General features: G+C 40.3%; 1 long non-coding RNA gene across 4 annotated transcripts in view; it reads right to left on the bottom strand.

Moving 5' to 3' along the window:
- LOC143661355 (uncharacterized) overlaps positions 1-12,666 on the bottom strand; it is a 62,033-nt gene extending 49,367 nt beyond the window's left edge. Inside the window, exons 1-2 of one of the 4 annotated variants that reach the window (XR_013164529.1) lie at positions 12,047-12,666; positions 10,243-10,353 (exon numbers count right to left, since the gene is read on the bottom strand). This is a non-coding gene — a long non-coding RNA (uncharacterized LOC143661355). The remainder of the gene's footprint in view (positions 1-10,242; positions 10,354-12,046) is intronic. The other 3 variants (XR_013164527.1, XR_013164526.1, XR_013164525.1) reach the window with 3 other exon arrangements.
- Between the last annotated feature and the right edge of the window lie 9,912 nt (positions 12,667-22,578).

Here is a 22,578-nt window from a genome sequence, read left to right on the forward strand (position 1 = left end):
ACAAAACACAGATTCAGTTAACATTACTGAATTCAAGATACCTTTTGTCATTACATATTTTACTCCATTGACAGATCCTAAAATACAAACATTATCTTCCTGAGCTTCTCAAAAACCTCTGGCATTTTAGACGTCTTTACTTGAGATTTTATGTCAATAAGAATTCAGAATCAGGAAAGTTACATCATATATTTTGATGTGTTTCAAAAGTTTACAAGAGTGAATTTACATATGGAGGAAGAAAATGCCAAAAGTTAATATTTTCTAATGCAAAATAAAATAAAATTTAATACCAAAGCAGGAAATATCTTTAAATGAAGCAGAACCACTGAACCTACTGGAATTTATAGCCACCTTGCAAATCTTATCTGGAATCGTGCTAATGTTAACAGTATCAAGGGATTCAGGGTAACTGAATCTCTCGGACTGGGCTCAACTCCATTCCAGTCAGGGTTCAAAGGACAGACTAGCTCTTGCTCCTACAGAATGTAGTATAGAAGAGTAACTTCCATCCCATGAAGGGTCAATCGCTGAAGTTATTATTCACAGCTTAGGTAGTGTGCTCTACATATTTGAATTTTTCACCCCAAAGTTGTTGAATTGGTTTCTGAAGCCTGGCTTCAGAGAGTTCATCTTTTATGCAACAAACGGTTATTTTCATCTTCAGCCAATATCTGACATAGGGAAAGACAGACTTTGAATACAAAATCTTAGTATTTGAAGGACTACCCAGGCCAGTTACAGATTCAAGACACCTGTAAGCAGGGATCTAAAGCCTAATATTCAATCTCACATGCCCTTAAGAAAGTCACTAAAAAGGGCAGCCAGGACGAGGGGTGGGGTGGTATACTGCTTACCTTCACACTTAGGGAAGTCTAAGTTCTAGACATCCACACCAAGAACAAGAATATAAACCACTATGGCCACTCTTCAGGTATAGAAACAAAATTGCCTGAGAAGCTGAGAATAGTCATCACCACAGCTGATACTCATGTATGCTCATGATGAGCCAGACAATCTAGGCACTTCTCAAATGTGGATTTATGTAGTCACCACATCAACTTTATGAGATGGGGACTAGTTTTATCCCACTCTTGTAGATGAGGAAACTGAAGCAGAGGATCACAATAATGGAAGAGTGGAGGCAAGATTCACTTCCAGGAAGTCATGGACTCAGACTGATGGGCCTGAGAAGAGCTGGGATCTAGGATAATTTAACTTCTATGCCACCAGGCCACAAACAGAACACAAGCACAAGCACGGTATCAAGGCATGCATTGTGCTTTGTTCACAGGGGGCACAAACACATGTCAGTGTGGCTACGGTAGGGACGTGAAAGAAGCACTGGTGCGCTAGAGTTACATCCTACTGCACTACCAGGCTGGGTTTATTCTGTGGCCCCTGCTTCAGTATGAATCTCTAGCAAGAGAGTCCTCTGATCTCTCTCTTGAACAGACCTTTTAAGAGGAAGAGCCAGGTATAAGTAGCATACTCAGCCAGAATACTTGTATCTTGTTAATACCTGGGCTGCTCACCACTCTCAGTGGGACACCTATAGGGGCTGGCAAACTACAGTTGGTGGGCCACACCTGCCCACCACCTGTTTCTACGAATGATGTTTTACTGGACAAGCTCACTCATTTACATACTGTCCATGGTCCATGGCTGCTTTTGCATTACAACAAAAGAGATGATTAGTTGTGAAAGAGACACTATGGCCTGAAAAGCCAAAATTTTTTTCACCATCTGAACCATTAGAGAAAAGTTTGCTGATCTCTGTACTAGCAAGTTCCAGAGAACAAAGACACTGGACAATTCTGCTGTAAAACTCAGATATTTCTCAGAAAGCACTGAAACACTCAACATAGAAAAAGGTATTTTAAAATAGTGCATCCATTTATCAGTGAGAAAGAATTTTACATCATCTGGCTCTTATCCTTCATCTCCTGAGGCAAGTTCCTTCTGTCTAAGTGTACTGAGCCCACCTGTCCATTACTCATTCACAGGGGCCCTCTTCTCCTCCTCACCTTCCTCCTTAGGAATGACTGAGCTGTGCCCCCAGGCTTTGCTGCTTTCACCTGGTGTCACTGTGAATTACAATGGATGGGTGGGATCTGGAAAAAGACACACAGAGCCCTTCCCAGATTAACCTTTACGCTGCCAGATCAATGCCCACATTTGGAGCCTCAGGGAAAAAAGACTTCATAAAAAAACCTCTGTACCCAAGTAGAGCCTCCCAGGAAAGTAATGAAGGTCTCGGCCACCAATCATTTACCTTTCTCAAAGCGCATAGAAAAATTTCCTAAATTCCCCTAAGTCCAATGCAAAGCTGAAGCTCAGACCAACCAGACATCAGAGTTCCAAACAGATCTGACTTAAGCAACTTACTCTGTTGGGTGGGATGGGGAGACAAGGGTGGGTGATGAGAAGAGAGGTGGGAGAGAAGAAGAGAAGGGGTTAAGGAAGACGAAAAATGCAAACCAAGAAAAGTCTGGAAACAAAGAAAATGAGGAGCTCAAGCTAAAGGAGAAGAAAGTCAAGAGTAGGAGGTGATAGGAAAAGAACAGGCCTAGAGAAATATAAAACATAAGAGAAAAGGAGCATTCTTCTGACATGGATACCTTAGAGCAACATTCAAACCCTCAGGGAACAGGCTTCTATCTAAACTGTGTGAAGGGAGCCAGTTACAGGAAGTTGAGGGGACTGAGGCAAAATTTAGAGCATATGAAAGTGCCCATCTGTTACAGCAAACTGTGGACACGTGTAAAAGACCCCAGTGATTTGAACTTTCAATAAAAGTCATAAATCCTGTCTTTCAGTTGCAGTTTTTTTTTTTCATGGGAAGGCACCAGGAACTGAACCCGGGTCTCCAGCATGGCAAGAACTCTACCTGTTGAGCCATCATGGCCTGTCCCTTTTTTTTTAATTTAATTTTTTCCCCTTTGTTTTGGTGAAATCTCTCTACCTATCTATAAATTAGAAAAATTATTTCTTCAATTTATTTTATTTATTTATTTATTCACACTGCAATAAAAGCAAAATTGGTCCAGAGCCAACTGACCATAAAAAGTATTTAGAAAGTTTCTTCAGGAATCAGACTTTGCAAAGGCCCTTCCCTGGGAAGGACGGACAAAAGAAAAACAATGCTGCCCCAAATATGGCAGAGGACATGCCTGGGCCCCAGGCCAGGGTACCAACCTGTATCGACACAGACACTAAATTCCAAATCACTTTGTAAATCAGTTGAGCTACCACTGATACCCCCAAAACCCTTTGCTGAGAGCCACGGTAGCTCAGCAGGTAAGAATGCTTGCCTTCCATGCCCGAGGACCCGGGTTCAATTCCCGGTGCCGCCCATGTTAAAAAAAAACAAAAAAACCCTTTGCTGATATTGGACTAAGAATAAAAGGTAGTTCCGGGTCAAGATGGTGGCTTAACAACATGCGCGTTTTAGTTCGTCCTCCAGAACAACTACTAAAAAACCAGAAGCAGTACAGAACAGCACCAGGAGCCATGTCAGTGAACAGGCACACAGCGTACCCCAGTCTGGACCAGCTGGACTGGCTGTGAGCACCCCCCAGAACCGTAAGATCCCAAAACTGCAGTAGCCAGTGCCCCTCCCCAACAGGCTGTTTCCCAGAGGGGAAAGGAAATGACTTTACCAGCAGCAGGGGCTGGGCACAATCAAATGACAATGGTGGAACTAATAAACAAATTCTGACTACTAAATATAGGACCTCAGCTTGGGTGAACCTGATCAAAGTGGAGGTTACTCATTTTTGCCCCGGTGCCAAGGGGGCAGGTCTGACAGAAAAAGGGGGGAAAAAAAGAAGGAAACACAGGTTTTTGTGGCTGTGTACATTACAAAGGCTTGACTGCTTCGGGATACAGCAGCAGGATTTTTCAGACTGCAACTGCCCCAGGCATAGGCAGAAGTGAGCTCTTTTGGGGGTTTGTCTGGAGCCTGTGCCTTCCCCAGGGGAGGGGTAAAGCCCAACTCAAGTGGAATCCCTCCATCAAGGAATTCAGACCCCATGGCTTGGTAATTTGAAGCCATTAAAAAAAGCCTACAACCTCTCCTCTGTCTCTGCCATGCCCCCAGCAAGGAGAGTCTGCCAAAGTTAAAGGTATCACATCATCATATGCTGGTATGGCCTGCAGGCAGACAAGTGCCACATACTGTGCAGGACAAGAAAAACAGTGCCCAGAGACTTCATAGGAAAGTCTTTCAACCTACTGGTTCTCACCCTCAGGGAAAACCAATGCAGGTGACTCTTTCCTCCTGATAGGAGGCCAGTTTGGTCTGGGAACATCTGGCTGGGGTATATAATATCTAAGTAGACGCTCCTAAGTGTGTGTGGGGGGGGGGGGGACAGCAAAAGCACCACACAAGCAGGCCAAGAAACAAGAAAACAAGAACTGAAAAATTCTCCTCTGTCAAACAAAACTTAAGCTAAAGGTCCAGATAAAGCTGAATGGAATGTCAAAGAACAGACAGCCAACAAATTCATCCAGTAAGAAAACCCTAGGTAAAAGAAGTGAAAACAATCTCCAGAATAAACTAATTGAGGTAATTAAAAGCTAGACACCAGGAAAAATAACAGATCACACCAGGAAAACTGAAAATATGGCCCAGTCAAAGGAACAAACCAACAATTCAAATGAGATACAGGAGTTGAAACAATTAATTCAGAATATATGAACAGACATCAAAAACCTCATCAAAAATCAAATCAATGAATTGAGGGAGGATACAAGAAAGGGAAGGAACGAACAAAAAGAACAAATCGAAGTTCTGAAAAGACATATCTCAGAACTTATGGGAATGAAGGGCACAGAAGAAGAGATGAAAAAAAATCATGGAAAACCACAACAGTAGATTTCGAGAGGCAGAACATAGGACTAGCGAACTGGAGGACAGGACATCTGAAATCCAACAAGCAAATGAAAACATAGGGAAAAAATGGAAAAATATGAGAAAGGACTCAGGGAATCGAATGACAATATGAAGTTCATGAACATACGTGTTGTGGGAGTTCCAGAAGGAGAAGAGAAGGGGAAAGGAGGAGAAAAACCAATGGGGGAAACGATCACTGAAAATTTCCCAACTCTTACGAAAGACTTAAAATTACAGATCCAAGAAGTGCAGCATACCCCAAAGAGAACAGATCCAGACAGACACACTCCAAGACACTTACTAATCAGAACGTCAGAGGTCAAAGAGAAAGACAGAATCTTGAAAGGAGCAAGAGAAAAGCAATCCATCACATACAAGGGAAGCCCAATAAAACTACACATCAATTTCTCAGCAGAAACCATGGCGGCAAGAAGACAGCGGGATGATATATTAAAAGAGAAAAACTGCCAACCAAGAATTCTATATCCAGCAAAACTGCCCTTCAAAAATGAGGGAGAAATTAAAATGTTTTCAGGCAAAACATCACAGAGAGAATTTGTGACCAAGAGACCAGCTCTGCAAGAAATACTAAAGGGAGCAGTAGAGATAGATACGAAAAGACAGAAGAGAGAAGTGAGGTGTGGAGAAGAGTGGAGAAAGGAAGACTATGAGTAAAGGTAAAAAGAAGGAAAATTAGGTAGGACATATAAAATCCAAAACGCAAAATGGTAGAAGAAAAGACTACCCATACAGTAATAACACTAAAGATCAATGGATTAAACTCCCCAATGAAAACACATAGACTGGCAGAATGAATTTAAAAACTGGACCTATCTATATGCTGTCTACAGGAGACACATCTTAGACCCAAGGATAAACATAGGTTGAAAGTGAAAGGTTGGTAAAAGATATTTTATGCAAACGACAATCAGAAAAGAGCAGCAGTAGCTATTCTAATATCCAACCCATTAGACTTCAAATGTAAGACAGTTAAAAGAGTCAAAGAAGGAGACTATGTATTAATAAAAGGAACAATTCAGCAAGAAGACATAACAATCATAAATACTTCTGCACCGAGCCAGAACGCACCAAAACACATGAGGCAAACAATGAAAAGAGAAATAGACACATCGACCATAATAGTCAGGGACTTCTTTCACCACTCTGTTCAATGGAGAGAACATCTAGACAGAGGATCAATAACGAAACGGAGAATTTGAACAATACAATAAATGAGCAAGACTTAGCAGACATTTATAAAACATTACACCCCACAACAGCAGGATACACCTTTTTCTCAAGTGCTCATGGATCATTCTCAAGGATAGACCATATGCTGGGTCACAAAGCAAGTCTCAATAAATTCAAAGAGTATGAAATCATACAAAACACTTTCTCAAATCATAAAGGAATGAACTTGGAAATCATGAATAGGCACAGTGTCAGAAAATTCACAAATATGTGGAGGCTCAACAACACACTCTTAAACAACCAGTGGGTCGAGGAAGAAATTCTAAGAGAAATCAGTGAGTATCTCCAGGCAAATGAAAATGAAAACACAATGTATCAAAACTTATGGGACACAGCAAAGGCAGTGCTAAGAGGGAAATTTATTGCCCTAAATGCTCATATCAAAAAAGAAGAAAGTGCAAAAATCAAGGAACTGATTGTCCACTTGGAACAAGTAGAGAAAGAACAGCAAACTAACCCCAAAGCAAACAAAAGGAACAAAATAACGAAGATCAGAGAGAAATAAAAGAAACTGAGAATGTGAAAACAACTGAGAAAATCAACAAAACCAGAAACTGGTTCTATGAGGAAATCAATAAGACTGATGGACCCTTAGCAGCAAGACTGACAAAAAGAAGAGAGAGGATACAAATCAATAAGATCAGAAATGGAAGAGAAGACATAACCACGGACCCCACAGAAATAAAGGAAGTAACGACAGGATGCTACGGACAACTTTACACAAATAAATACAACAATGTAGGTGAAATGGACAACTTTCTAGAAAGGCATGAACAACCAACATGGACTCGAGAAGGAACAGACAACCCCAACAAACCAATCACAAGTAAAGAAATTGAACCAGTCATTAAGAAGCTCCGCAAAAAGAAAAGCCCAGGACCAGACAGCTTGACACGTGAATTTTACCAAACATTCCAGAATCTCTCTACGAAGCCAACATCACTCTCACACCAAAGCCAGACAAAGATATTACAAAAAAGGAAAACTGCAGACCAATCTCTCTAATGAACACACATGCAAAAATCCTCACCAAAATTTTAGCAAATCGAATCCAGCAACACATTAGAAGAATTATACATCATGACCAAGTAGGATGCATCCCAGGTATGCAAGGAGGGTTCAACGTAAGAAACCCATATCAACAAATCAAAGCAGAAAAACCACATGATCATCTGGATTGATGCAGAAAAGGCATTTGACAAAATTCAACATCCTCTTCTGTTCAAAACACTTCAAAGGATAGGAATCGAAGGGAACTTCCTCAAAATGATAAAGGGAATATATGAAATACCCACAGCTAACAACATCGCCAATGGGGAAAAACTGAAAACTTTTCCCCTAAGATGAGCAACAAGACAGGGATGTCTACTGTCACCACTGTTATTCAACACTGTGTTGGAAGTTCTAGCCAGAGCCATTAGACAAAAGAAAGAAACACAAGGCATCAACACTGGAAAGGAAGAAGTAAAATTCTCACTGTTTGCAGATGATATGATACTCTATGTCGAAAACCCTGAAAAATAAACAGCAAAACTACTGGAGCTAATAAATGAAAACAGCCAAGTAGCAGGTTACAAGATTAACACTCAAAAATCTATAGTATTGCTATATACTAACAATGACCAAACTAAGGGGGAAATCAAGAAAAGAATTCCATTTACAACAGCAACCAAAAGAATAAAATATTTAGGAATAAATTTAACTAAAGAGACAGAAGGCCTATACAAAGAAAAACTACAAGAAATTGTTAAAAGAAATCACAGAAGACCTAAATAGATGGAAGGGCGTACCGTGTTCATGGATTGGAAGACTAAGTATAGTTAAGATGTCAATTCAACCTAAATTGATTTACAGCTTCGATGCAATATACCAATCAAAATCCAAAAAACTTACTTTTCAGAAACAGCAAAACCAATAACCAAATTTATCAGGAAAGGCAGCGTGGACCGAATAGCTAAAAGTACCCTGAGAAAAAAATGAAGTCGGAGGTCTCACGCTACCTGATTTTAAGGCATATCATGCAGCTACAGTGATCAAAACAGCATGGAACTGGCATAAAGATAGATATACTGCCCAACGGAATTGAACAGAGTATTGAGATATAGACCTCTTACTTATGGACAATTGATCTTTGATAAGGCAGTCAAGCCAACTCACCTGGGACAGAAGAGTCTCTTCAATAAATGGTGCCTAGAGAACTGGATAGCCATATGCAAAAGAATGAAAGAGGACCCAAACCCCACACCCTATACAAAAGTTAACTCAAAATGAATCAAGACCTAAACATTAGACCTAAGACCATAAAACTGTTAGAAGAAAATGTACGGAAATATCTTATAAATCTTCTACCTGGAGCCGGGTTTCTACACCTTACACCCAAAGCAAGAGCACTGGAGAAAGAAAGAAAGAAATAGGAACTCCTCAAAAGTAAACATGTTTGCGCATCAAAGAACTTCATCAAGAAAGTAAAAAGACAGCCTGCCCAATGGGGGACAATATTTGAAAACGACCTATCAGATGAAGGTCTAGTATCCAGAATTTACAAAGAGATTGTTCAACTCAACAACATAAGGACAGCCAACCCAATTACAAAATGGGCAAAAGACGTGGTCAGACACGTCTCTGAAGAAGAAAGACAAATGGCCAAAAGGCACATGAAGACATGCTCAACTTCCATGGCTGTTAGAGAAATGAAAATCAAAACCACAGTGAGATATCATCTCACACCCACCAGAATGGCCATTATCAATAAAATAGAAAATGACCAGTGCTGGAGAGGATGTGGAGAAAGAGGCACACTTATCTACCATTGGTGCGGCTGTCAAATGGTACAAGTGCTGTGGAAGGCAGTTGGCTGTTTCCTCAAAAAGCTAACTATAGAACGGTCATATGACCCGGCAATGCCACTGCTAGGTATCGACTCAGAGGACAGGAGGGCAAGGACACATGCAGACATCTGCACACCACTGTTCACAGCAGCATTATTTACAATTGTCAAGAGATGGAAACACAGCCAAAATGTCCATTAACTGGCAAGTGGCTAAACAAACTGTGGTATATACATACAATGGAATATTATGCAGCTGTAAGACAGAATAAAGGTACAAAGTATGTAACAACATGGATGGACCTTAAGAATATTATGCTGAGTGAGATTAGGCAGAAACAAAAAAGAGAAATATTACATGGTCTCACTGATATGAACTGACATTACTGAATAAACCTGGAGAATTCTGTTGGTAACAGAGAGACCATCAGGAGATAGAAATAGGGTAAGACATTGGGTAACTGGAGCTGAAGGGACACAGATCGTGCAACAGGACTGAGTGCAAACACTCAGAAATGGACAGTACAATACTACCTAAGTGTAATATAATTACGTTAAAACACTGAATGAAGCTGAATGTGGGAATAATAGAGGGAGGAGAGCTGGGGGCACAAATGAAATGAGAAAGAAAGATAGACAATAAAGACTGAGGTGGTATAATCTAGGAATGTCTAGACTGTATAACGATAGTGACTACATGTACAAATTTTTTTAAATGTTTCTGCATGAGGAAGAACAAAGGAATGTCATTACTGCAGGGTGCTGAAAATAGATGGTAATTAATATTTTAAAATTTCAAATTATGTGTGAGACTAAAGCAAAAAATGTTCATTTGGTACAAAATTTATACTTTGACTACTGCATTTCCTAATACAACTTATCTAGACAGCTTAATGGAACACCATAAGTACAAGGAACCTTGAGAAGGACAGGAGATTTTGTTGGTTTGTCCAGAGTGATGCCAAATAAATCCCAGAATCATGTGAATAAAAAATTATTTGGAAAGTCCACTTCAGGGAATGGTGAGAACGGGGGAAAATTCAACTTCCCCAAGGTGAATTCTTGATATTCTCACAAGCAGTCTGGACAACCAAAGCTATAGGCTGAGCCACTAGTTTGGGGGCTTGTTCATATGAAACTTACCCCCACAAAGGACAGGAAAGCCTACTTAAAATTAGGCCTAAGAGTCACCCCCAAGAAAACTTCTTTTGTTGCTCAGATGTGGCCCCTCTCTCTCTAAGCCCAACATAACAAGTAAAATCATTACCTTTCCCTCTCCATAGGACATGACATCCAGCGGTGAAAGTCTCCCTGGGAAAACGGGACATGACTCCAAGGGCTCAGTCTAGCCCTGGCACCACGGGATCCACAATGCCTTCTGGATCAAAAGGGGATAAAGAAATGAATAAAATAAGATATCAGTGGCTAAGGGAGTTCAAGTAGACCCAAGAGGCTGCTCTGGGGGATACTCTCACACAAGCTTCAGCTAGATACTGCTAATTACCATGGTCTGCCAACTCCAACCAACACCATTCCTGTCAACCCTAAAGAACACCCACGGCTTTATCAGAGTCTACACAAGCTTCACACACTAAGATTACTTCTAGAAACCTACAAACTCCAGATGGTTCCTAGGCCAAGTAAGTCCTGAAACACAGAGGGACCAGCCTCTCCAAGAACATCAACTAGTTCCATCCCCCTATCTTATATTGCCGATACCCCTTCACAACATGAAAAAGTTAGAATGGGCAGTGTCCAAATATCCCTGAAGATTGGGAGAAGGGTCAAAGGAGAAGGAGGTGTTATAACAGAGAATTTAGAATGTATGAAATGAGCATGACTGCTAAACCACTATACTGGTATTTCTACTATGTCGCTAGGGTCTTGGAGCAGCTAGAAAACCCAAAATTGTGAAACTGTAACCCATATCAAACTCCTATTTGATATCTACTTCTTACAACGTACTTCAAAATATATTCCTCAGTGTGTGAATGTTATACTCACAGTAAAAAATATTATAAAAAATAAAAAGAAGGCAAAGGGGCCCACGACAGATAAGGCCAGCAGCCCCTCCTCTTTAACAGGTGCTTGGAGGAACTCAGAAGACCCCGCAGACAGATGGGGCCCAAACCCCCATGGAGAAATATCTAAAACCAACCGCGCTATAGGGGGCTTTTGCACACCATGACACCAACCTCCTCAACAGGCAAAAATCACAGCTAACTTCTTAACCCAACATAATGCAATTTCATATTTTCAGCCACTCATTCCACATTTTTTTTAATTTACAAAATAAAGAACAAAAGTACCAAACAAGAAGACACCACAATACACCAATAAATAATCCAGCTGCTGATAATAATACACCACCCATGAAAGAGATGACAAACTATATAGACACCCACATGCTATGGAAATTACCAACAAACGCCACAAAACTAACACAAATCAATAAAAACAATAATCCCACTCACAAAACAACATGAAGAAACGTAAATAAGACACAGAAACTACAACTGTTAAACCTATTTTAACATCAGCTCTGCCATAACAGAGCCCCCCAAAATTCTGTACAACAATGTTTGTATGTTCAGAATTACAATCGTTGCACATTTTACGAGAAAAACCTGGATCAAACATCCAGTTGGACAGGTTTGGCCTTTGGGTTGGCGATACTCACCAGATACGTTTCCAAAGGAAACTAAATTCTGAGGGTTAAGCCAAAAACGCTCCCATGGAAGGCTTCCAGGCCACGCCTGCGGGGTCAGGGCCCTGAGAACAAGGACCCTAATCCTGCGGCCCGGCCAGCAGGCCCCTTCCCAGGTCGGAGCCCCGCTCCCTGCTCCCTGACCCCGCTCTGCCACCCCTCTCCTGCGCCCATCATTCCACTTCCGCGCCCGGCACCCCACTCCCAGGCCCGGAGCCTCACCACACGTGCACGCTCCTCCCCATGCCCCACACCCCGCCGCCCGGCCAGCGCTACGCCCCACCGGGTGCTCCCCCACCCCCACCCGCGCCGGCTACCCCCCTCCCCGGCGCTCTGCCACCGCGTGCCCGTCCGTCTGGCTCACCCTGCATTGCTGCAAGTGGTCGCCTGCAGCGTCTCGGGGATCTCCGCCTCTCGGCTGCCGGGTGGCGCGGGCGGCGGCGGCGGCTGCGCGGCCGAGGACGATCTTGTGGTCAGGCCGTCCAGTCCTTTCCTTAGCTAGAATTTTCCCATGGTCTCCGGAAAGGCCTCTCCCGAGGGTTCCAGCGGCCCCAGGGCGCACGTGGGACCCGCACAGGAAACAGTGCTACTATGGTCCCGCGCCTGGCTGCCCACTCACCTGGCCGCGGGCTGGTCCCGCACCACCCGCGCCACTCCTGCTCTGGCTCCGGCTCCCGTCCGGCCTCCGCTCTCGGTCGCAGCTGCAAACGCCGGAACCCTGGGACAGGCCGGCCCGTGGCTGACTGGACCGACGCAGCTCCCTGAGAGTCAACACCCAGCGCCAAAGCCCGCCAAGCCACGACAGACGCCAACGGTCGTTTGACCCGCAAGTGAATGTCCAAGTTCGCCAGGAGGGTCCTCTTGGTGCGCTTGCGCACATCCGACTGCAAGCTCAGCGGTGCGAACACCATGCGCCTGCGCACGACCCGAGGCCTGGGGAGGGGGGTCGCGCTGCACCTGCGCACACCGGCTGCCTGCTCTGCCTAGATGCGTTTGCAGCCCCGTGGCATAAAGTAGATTAACTTTAGTGTTAATCTAAAGTTTCTGAATTATATTACAGTATGGGTAGGGACTAGAAATCTAAAGGGGCATATATATTAATTATCCTCCTGTCACACACATAGGGAGCATGTATTATGCATTAAATATTCTCCTCCTTTTGGGCCCCTGGTCTTCTACTATTTCATTATGTATGAAATATAATATATATATTCTAATCTATATTAAAAATAAGGATAATTTATTCATATTTTAACCCAAAGGACCCAGCAAAGTGTGTCCACTGAATGAATGAAGAGATGGTTAACTGTTTGGATGAAAACAATGAAATGACTTCTTCATCTTTTTTTTTTTTTTCAGTGTTCTAACATTTTTTTATTAATTAAAAAAAATTAACAAAACATTTAGAAATCATTCCATTCTACATGTACAATCAGCAATTCTTAATATCATCACATAGTTGCATATTCATCATTTCTTAGTGCATTTGCATCAATTTAGAAAAAGAAATAAAAAGACAACAGAATAAGAATTAAAACGATAATAGAGAGAAAAAAAACCTATACCTCACATGCAGCTTCATTCAATGTTTTAACATAATTGCATTACAATTAGGTAGTATTGTGCTGTCCATTTCTGAGTTTTTATATCCAGTCCTCTTGCACAGTTTGTATCCCTTCAGCTCCAATTACCCCTTCTCTTTTTTTTTTTTAATTAACGGAAAATAAGAAATTAACCCAACATTTAGAAATCATACCATCCTACATATGCAATCAGTAATTCTTAACATCATCACATAGATGCATGATCATAGTTTCTTAGTACATTTGCATCGGTTTAGAAGAACTAGCAACACAACTGAAAAAGATATAGAATGTTAATATAGAGAAAAAAATAAAAGTAATAATAGTAAAAACAAAACAAAACAAAACAAAAACCTATAGCTCAGATGCAGCTTCATTCAGTGTTTTAACATGAATACTTTACAATTAGGTATTATTGTGCTGTCCATTTTTGAGTTTTTGTATCTAGTCCTGTTGCACAGTCTGTATCCCTTCAGCTCCAATTGCCCATTATCTTACCCTGTTTCTACCTCCTGCTGGACTCTGTTACCAATGACATATTCCACATTTATTCTCGAATGTCCATTCACATCAGTGGGACCATACAGTATTTGTCCTTTAGTTTTTGGCTAGACTCACTCAGCATAATGTTCTCTAGGTCCATCCATGTTATTACATGCTTCATAAGTTCATCCTGTCTTAAAGTTGCATAATATTCCATCGTATGTATATACCACAGTTTGTTTAGCCACTCTTCTGTTGATGGAGATTTTGGCTGTTTCCATCTCTTTGCAATTGTAAATAACGCTGCTATAAACACTGGTGTGCAAATGTCCGTTTGTGTCTTTGCCCTTAAGTCCTTTGAGTAGATTCCCAGCAATGGTATTGCTGGGTCATATGGCAATTCTATATTCAGCTTTTTGAGGAACCGCCAAACTGCCTTCCACAGAGGTTGCACCATTTGACATTCCCACCAACAGTGGATAAGTGTGCCTCTTTCTCCGCATCGTCTCCAGCACTTGTCATTTTCTGTTTTGTTGATAATGGCCATTCTGGTGGGTGTGAGATGATATCTCATTGTGGTTTTGATTTGCATTTCTCTAATGGCCAGGGACATTGAGCATCTCTTCATGTGCCTTTTGGCCATTTGTATTTCCTCTTCCGATAGGTGTCTATTCAAGTCTTTTTCCCATTTTGTAATTGGGTTGGCTGTCTTTTTGTTGTTGAGTTGAACAATCTCTTTATAAATTCTGATACTAGACCTTTATCTGATATGTCATTTCCAAATATTGTCTCCCATTGTGTAGGCTATCTTTCTACTTTCTTGATGAAGTTCTTTGATGCACAAAAGTGTTTAATTTTGAGGAGCTCCCATTTATTTATTTCCTTCTTCAGTGTTCTTCCTTTAGGTTTAAGGTCCATAAAACCGCCTCCAGTTGTAAGATTCATGAGATATCTCCCAACATTTTCCTCTAACTGTTTTATGGTCTTAGACCTAATGTTTAGATCTTTGATCCATTTTGAGTTAACTTTTGTATAGGGTGTGAGACATGGGTCTTCTTTCATTCATTTGCATATGGATATCCAGTTCTTTAGGCACCATTTATTGAAGAGACTGTTCTGTCCCAGGTGAATTGGCTTGACTGCCTTATCAAAGATCAAATGTCCATAGATGAGAGGGTCTATATCTGAGCACTCTATTCAATTCCATTGGTCGATATAACTATCTTTATGCCAATACCATGCTGTTTTGACCACTGTGGCTTCATAATATGCCTTAGAGTCAGGCAGCGCGAGACCTCCAGCTTCGTTTTTTTTCCTCAAGATGTTTTTAGCAATTCGGGGCACCCTGCCCTTCCAGATAAATTTGCTTATTGGTTTTTCTATTTCTGAAAAATGAGCTGTTGGGATTTTGATTGGTATTGCATTGAATCTGTAAATAAATTTAGGTAGGATTGACATCTTAACTATATTTAGTCTTCCAATCCATGAACACGGTATGCCCTTCCATCTATTTAGGTCTTCTGTGATTTCTTTTAACAGTTTTTTGTAGTTTTCTTTATATAGGTTTTTTGTCTCTTTAGTTAAATTTATTCCTAGGTATTTTATTCTTTTAGTTGCAATTGTAAATGGGATTCGTTTCTTGATTTCCCCCTCCGCTTGTTCATTACTAGTGTATAGAAATGCTACAGATTTTTGAATGTTGATCTTGTAACCTGCTACTTTGCTGTACTCATTTATTAGCTGTAGTAGTTTTGTTGTGGATTTTTCCGGGTTATCGACGTATAGTATCATATCGTCTGCAAACAGTGATAGTTTTACTTCTTCCTTTCCAATTTTGATGCCTTGTATTTCTTTTTCTTGTCTAATTGCGCTGGCTAGAACCTCCAACACAATGTTGAATAATAGTGGTGATAGTGGACATCCTTGTCTTGTTCCTGATCTTAGGGGGAAAGTTTTCAATTTTTCCCCATTGAGGATGATATTAGCTGTGGGTTTTTCATATATTCCCTCTATCATTTTAAGGAAGTTCCCTTGTATTCCAATCTTTTGAAGTGTTTTCAACAGGAAAGGATGTTGAATCTTGTCAAATGCCTTCTCTGCATCAATTGAGATGATCATGTGATTTTTCTGCTTTGATTTGTTGATATGGTGTATTACATTAATTGATTTTCTTATGTTGAACCATCCTTGCATACTGGGTTGAATCCTACTTGGTCATAATGTATAATTCGTTTAATGTGTTGTTGGATTCGATTTGCTAGAATTTTGTTGAGGATTTTTGCATCTATGTTCATTAGAGAGATTGGTCTGTAGTTTTCTTTTTTTGTAATATCTTTGCCTGGTTTTGGTATGAGGGTGATGTTGGCTTCATAGAATGAATTAGATAGTTTTCCCTCCACTTCGATTTTTTTGAAGAGTTTGAGGAGAGTTGGTATTAATTCTTTCTGGAATGTTTGATAGAATTCACATGTGAAGCCATCTGGTCCTGGGCTTTTCTTTTTAGGAAGCTTTTGAATGACTAATTCAATTTCTTTACTAGTGATTGGTTTGTTGAGGTCATCTATTTCTTCTTGAGTCAAAGTTGGTTGTTCATGTCTTTCCAGGAACCCGTCTATTTCATCTAAATTGTTGTATTTATTAGCGTAAAGTTGTTCATAGTATCCTGTTATTACCTCCTTTATTTCTGTGAGGTCAGTAGTTATGTCTCCTCTTCCATTTCTGATCTTATTTATTTGCATCCTCTCTCTTCTTATTTTTGTCAATCTTGCTAAGGGCCCATCAATCTTATTGGTTTTCTCATAGAACCAACTTCTGGTCTTATTGATTTCCTCTATTTTTTCATGTTTTCAATTTCATTTATTTCTGCTCTAATTTTGTTATTTCTTTCCTTTTGCTTACTTCGTTGTTAGTTTGCTGTTCTTTCTCCAGTTCTTCCAAGTGGACAGTTAGTTCCTGAATATTTGCCTTTTCTTCTTTTCTGATATAGGCATTTAGGGCAATAAATTTCCCTCTTAGCACTGCCTTTGCTGTGTCCCATAAGTTTTCATATGTTGTGTTTTCATTTTCATTCGCTTCGAGGTATTTACTAATCCCCTTGCAATTTCTTCTTTGACCCACTCGTTGTTTAAAAGTGTGTTGTTGAGCCTCCACGAATTTGTGAATTTTCTGACACTTCGCCTATTATTGATTTCCAACTTCATTCTTTTATGATCCGAGAAAGTGTTGTGTATGATTTCAATCTTTTTAAATTTGTTAAGACTTGCTTTGTGACCCAGCATATGGTCTATCTTTGAGAATGATCCATGAGCACTTGAGAAAAAGGTGCACCCTGCCATTGTGGGATGCAATGTCCTATAAATGTCTGTTAAGTCTAGCTCATTTATAGGAATATTCAGATTCTCTATTTCTTTATTGATCCTCTGTCTAGGTGTTCTGTCCATTGATGAGAGTGGGGAATTGAAGTCTCCAACTATTATGGTAGATGTGTCTATTTCCTTTTTCAGTGTTTTCAGTGTATTCCTCACGTATTTTGGGGCATTCTGGTTCGGTGCATAAATATTTATGATTGTTATGTCTTCTTGTTTAATTGTTCCTTTTATTAGTATATAGTGTCCTTCTTTGTCTCTTTTAACTGTTTTACATTTGAAGTCTAATTTGTTGGATATTAGTATAGCTACTCCTGCTCTTTTCTGGTTGTTATTTGCATGAAATACCTTTTCCCAACCTTTCACTTTCAACCTATGTTTATCTTTGGGTCTAAGATGTGTTTCCTGTAGACAGCATATAGAAGGATCCTGTTTTTTAATCCATTCTGTCAGTCTATGTCTTTTGATTGTGGAATTCAGTCCATTAACATTTAGTGTTATTACTGTTTGGATAATATTTTCCTCTAACATTTTACCTTTTGTATTATATATATCATATCTGACTTTCCTTCTTTCTACACTCTTTTCCATACCTCTCTCTACTGTCTTTTCATATCTGACTCTAGTGCTCCCTTTAGTATTTCTTGCAGAGCTGGTCTCTTGGTCACAAATTCTCTCAGTGACTGTTTGTCTGAGAATGTTTTAATTTCTCCCTCATTTTTGAAGGACAATTTTGCTGGATATAGGAGTCTTGGTTGGCAGTTTTTCTCTTTTAGTAATTTAAATATATCATCCCACTGTCTTCTAGCTTCCATGGTCTGCTGAGAAATCTACACATAGTCCTATTGGGTTTCCCTTGTATGTGATGGATTGTTTTTCTCTTGCTGCTTTCAAGATCCTCTCTTTCTCTTTGACCTCTGACATTCTAACTAGTAAGTGTCTTAGAGAATGGCGATTTGGGTCTAATCTCTTTGGGGTGCGCTGCACTTCTTGGTTCTGTAATTTTAGGTCTTTCATAAGAGTTGGGAAATTTTCAGTGATATTTTCTTCCATTAGTTTTTCTCCTCCTTTTCCCTTCTCTTCTCCTTCTGGGACACCCACAACACGTATATTTGTGCGCTTCATATTGTCCTTGAGTTCCCTGATACCCTGTTCAAATTTTTCCATTCTTTTCCTGAGAGTTTCTGTTTCTTTTTGGGATTCAGATGTTCCATCCTCCAAATCACTAATTCTATCTTTTGTCTCTTTAAATCTATCATTGTAGGTATCCATTGATTTTTCATCTTTTCTACTTTATCCTTCACTTCCATAAGTTCTGTGATTTTTTTTTTACAGTTTTTCTATTTCTTCTTTTTGTTCAGCCCATGTCTTCTTCATGTCCTCCCTCAATTTATCGATTTCATTTTTGAAGAGGTTTTCCATATCTGTTCGTATATTCAGCATTAGTTGTCTCAACTCCTGTATCTCATTTGAAGTATTGGCTTGTTCCTTTGACTGGGCCATATTTTCAATTTTCTGAGCGTGATCCGTTATCTTCTGCTGGTGTCTGGGCATTTAGTCAGATTTCCCTGGGTGTCGGACCCCACAGGTTGAAAGATATTTCTGTGAAATCTCTGGGTTCTGTTTTTCTTATCCCGCCCAGTAGGTGGCGCTCATGGCACACGTTTGTCTGCGGGTCCCACCAGTAAAAGGTGCTGTGGGTCCTTTAACTTTGGAAAACTCTCGCCGTGGGGGAGGTTCGCCAGCCGAAGAAGCTTGGAAGAGTGCCAGCCGGCCCGGGGGTCCGAACACGGGGAGGGTCGCTGGCCACCACAGCCCGGGAGAGCGCCCATCCGAATTTCCTAGTCGACCCGGGGCGCCAAGCGTGACGGGAAGGCACCAGCCGCCGCAGCCTGGGAGAGTGCACCGTTCTCAGCCGGACCAGGGAGTCACATGTTTGGAAGGGACCCCCCTGGTCACCGTTCTCCGCAGCCTGGGGATTTCCGATCCAATTCTCTCAGTTGGTCCGGGGGGCTGCGCATGGTGGGGGTGCCAGCCGCCGCGGCTTGAGGGGACCGCCTGCCCAATTCTGCCAGCTGATCCGGGAAGGAGGACGGGTGGGACTCCGGCCGCTTGCCTCCCCACCCGTGGAAGCCCACGCCCCTCGGCGATCTCACCGGAGCGGGTTCTCTCAGCCAGTCAGCCGTTCCAGGATGGGGTACGCTGTCTTTTTGATCTCTGACGTGGCTCCGGGAGCTGTTCTGTATCGTTTCTACTCCCCTAGTAGCTGTTCTGATCACTTCCCACTTGGCCGATCTCCACGTCGTACCCTTCCGTCCCTTTCCCAGCAAGGCCGGGCTCTAGGGTGGTATCCTCTCCTGGTCTAGCCCCGACATTAACAAGACCACAACGATACTCTACAGTCACCACAGCTGCCCAAGCCCATTTCCCAACACTTTTTTTACATCACACTCATTTTCCTACATTCAGACATGAAATGACAATTCCTCCGAGATCCCTTCCCTGAACCTCAGCCTGTTAGACCTTCTTTCCCCTCCTCATTGACTTAATTATGACCCTGTATTCCTTCATGCCACTCATCTAATTTGTCAAAGTACAATTATCAGTTAACATATTTCTTTATTGCCTTTCCATCACACTAAATTAACTTCAGAAAAATCAAACCCTGTGGTACTAAAATGAAGCTAGCATCCTTTTGACCATTTCTTATGGATTATAAACCCAGAGAAAGTCATGTCCTCAATAACATGACCTTCCCTTTGTAGTTAGAAAACAGTTTCTTTCAGATTAATATTAATATACCAAATTAAGGATGTCAGTTCCTCCCAGTGAAAATTTTTTCCAATCCTTCAATTTAACAACAAAAAGACAAACAGCCCAATTAAAGATGAGCAAAAGATTTCAACAGATATCTCTCTATTGAAGATATACAAATGGCCAGAAATCATAAAAAGATGCTCAACATCATTAAGCCTTCAAGGAAATGCAAATCAAAACCACAATGAGATACCATCTCACACCAATTAGAATAGCTTCTTTTAGAAAAAGGAAAATAAAAAGTGCTGGAGAGGATGCAGAAAAATAGGAATACTCATTTATTGCTGAGGACAATGTCAAATGGGACAGCCACTGAGGAAGATGGTTGTTAGTTCCTTGGAAAGCTAAGCATTGAATTACTATAGGCCATGGCAATCCCCCTACTAGGTATAAATCCAAAATAATTGAAAGCAGGGATTCAAACAGATATTTGCACATCAGTGTTCACAGCAGCATTATTCACAAGCGCCAAAAATTTGAAGCAACTCAAATGTCCACCAACTGATGAATGGAGAAAAAACGTGTTATATGCTTACAATGAATTATTATTCAGCTATTAAAAGGAATGCCATCCTGATGCATGTGACAGTATGAATGAACCTGGAAGACATCATGTTAAGTGAAATAGACCATATAGAAAAGGACAAATATCGTATGGTCTCACTGTTTTGAAGCAATTAGAATAAGCAAATGCATAGAGTCAGAATATTGAACATAGGCTACCGTGAGACAGGAAAGGATAGGGATTGGGAAGTTAAGGCTTAAAATGTACCTGGTTCCTTTATGGGATGATGGAGATGTTTTCATAATGGATGAAGTTGGTGTTATCACAACATTGTGAATATAATTAACAACACTGAAATACATATCTGACCATGATTAAAAGGGAAATATTAGATCATAGGAGCCAGAGGCTGGGGTCAAACCTGAGGCACTCATGGTCAAGGCCAACAAAATTCTGCCCTGATCCTGGACTTGGTGTCACTGCCCAGGTGCACTCTTGACTCTCCAACTAGTAGCCAAGTCAGGGAGACGTTGGGGACTCTGTTGCCGCCAGTCCCCAGAACTGTATCTCATGCTTTTTTCTTATTTTTTAATTAGAAATTTTTTTAGGTTTTTAGAAAAATCAAGCAGAGAGCACAGAGTTCCTGTATACTCCTCCCTATTTTTAACATTGTGCATTAGTTTGGCACCTTTGTTATAACATGAGAAAATATTATTATAATTATACTTTCAAGAATAGTCCATAGACTATCCTAGGGTTCACTCTTTGTGTTGTATACTGCTATGTTTATTTTAAATTTTCGGTCAGTAAAGATATCTCACTGTGATTTCCATTTTAATATCTCTAAAGACTAATGAAATGGAGCACCATCACGTATGCTTGTTGGTTATTTGTATCTTTTTTTTGGAGTAATGTCTATTCTGGTCTTTTGACCATTTTTTAAAAATGAGAATGTTAATCTTTTTGCTCTAAGGATGAAAGTGTTCTTTTTACATTCCAAAGATTAGACCCTTAAACAATACATGATTTGCAAGTATCTTCTCCCATTTCATATATCGTCTTTATACTTTCTTGATGGTGTCTTTTGATACAAAAAGTTTTAAAATCTTGATGAAGTGCAGTTTATTTTATTGTTAAAGTTTTGTTTTTTTGTGTCTTGCATATCTATCTATTTCAAATCCAAAGCCATAAAGAATCAACCCCTGTGTTTTTTTTCCTAAGAGTTTTATAGTTTTAGGTCATAAATTGAGGTCTTTGGTCCATTTTGAGTTGTTTTATATGTGGTGTGATGTAGGGGTCTAATTACATTACTTTGACTGAGATTATGCATTTGTATCAACAATGTTTACTGAAGAGATTATGTTTTCCCTCTTGAATGGGCATGTTCACCTTGTAAAAATAAATTGAATATACATGCACGGGATAATTCTGAACTCTTTTCTGTATTCTATGTCCATCCTTGTGCCAGTGTCAGCTCGTTTTGACAAGTGTTGCTTTGTAAAAAATCTTGAAGTAGGGAAGTGTGGGTTCTCCAACTTTGTTCTTCTGTTACAAAATTGTATTGGTTATTTGGTGTCCCTTGCAATTCTGTGTAAATTTTAGGAATTTTTTCCCTATTTCTTTAAAAAGGGCCATTGGGATTTTGATGAGACTATACTACATCAAGTGGATAAATACTGCCTCTTAACACTTTGAAGTCTTCAAAATCATGAGTACAGGATGTTTTCCTACTTATTTAATTCATCATGAATTGCTTTCAGCAATGTTTTATGGCTTTCAGTACAGACATCTTGCACCTCCTTTTCTAGATTTCTTACTATGTATATAATCATTTTTCTTGCTATTCTAACAGCAATCAGTTTCATAATTTCTTTTGAAGACTGTTCATTGCTGATTTATAGAAACAAAATTGGATCCTGTGCATTGATCTTTTGTCCTACAACTTTGATGAATTATTACCTCTGATGTGTTTTTTATGTGGGTGGATTCTTTGGGATTATCAATATAGAAGATCATGACATCTATGAATAGAGATAATTTACCACTTCTTTTTTCAATATTTTTATCCCGTAGAAATTTTTAATTAGGTTGTTTTAAGCACATACATATCATTAATAATCTAGCAGCCTATTCCTAATTCATG

Source organism: Tamandua tetradactyla, chromosome 17, assembly GCF_023851605.1.
Source record: "Tamandua tetradactyla isolate mTamTet1 chromosome 17, mTamTet1.pri, whole genome shotgun sequence".
In the NCBI taxonomy this organism is placed as follows: Eukaryota; Metazoa; Chordata; class Mammalia; order Pilosa; family Myrmecophagidae; genus Tamandua; species Tamandua tetradactyla.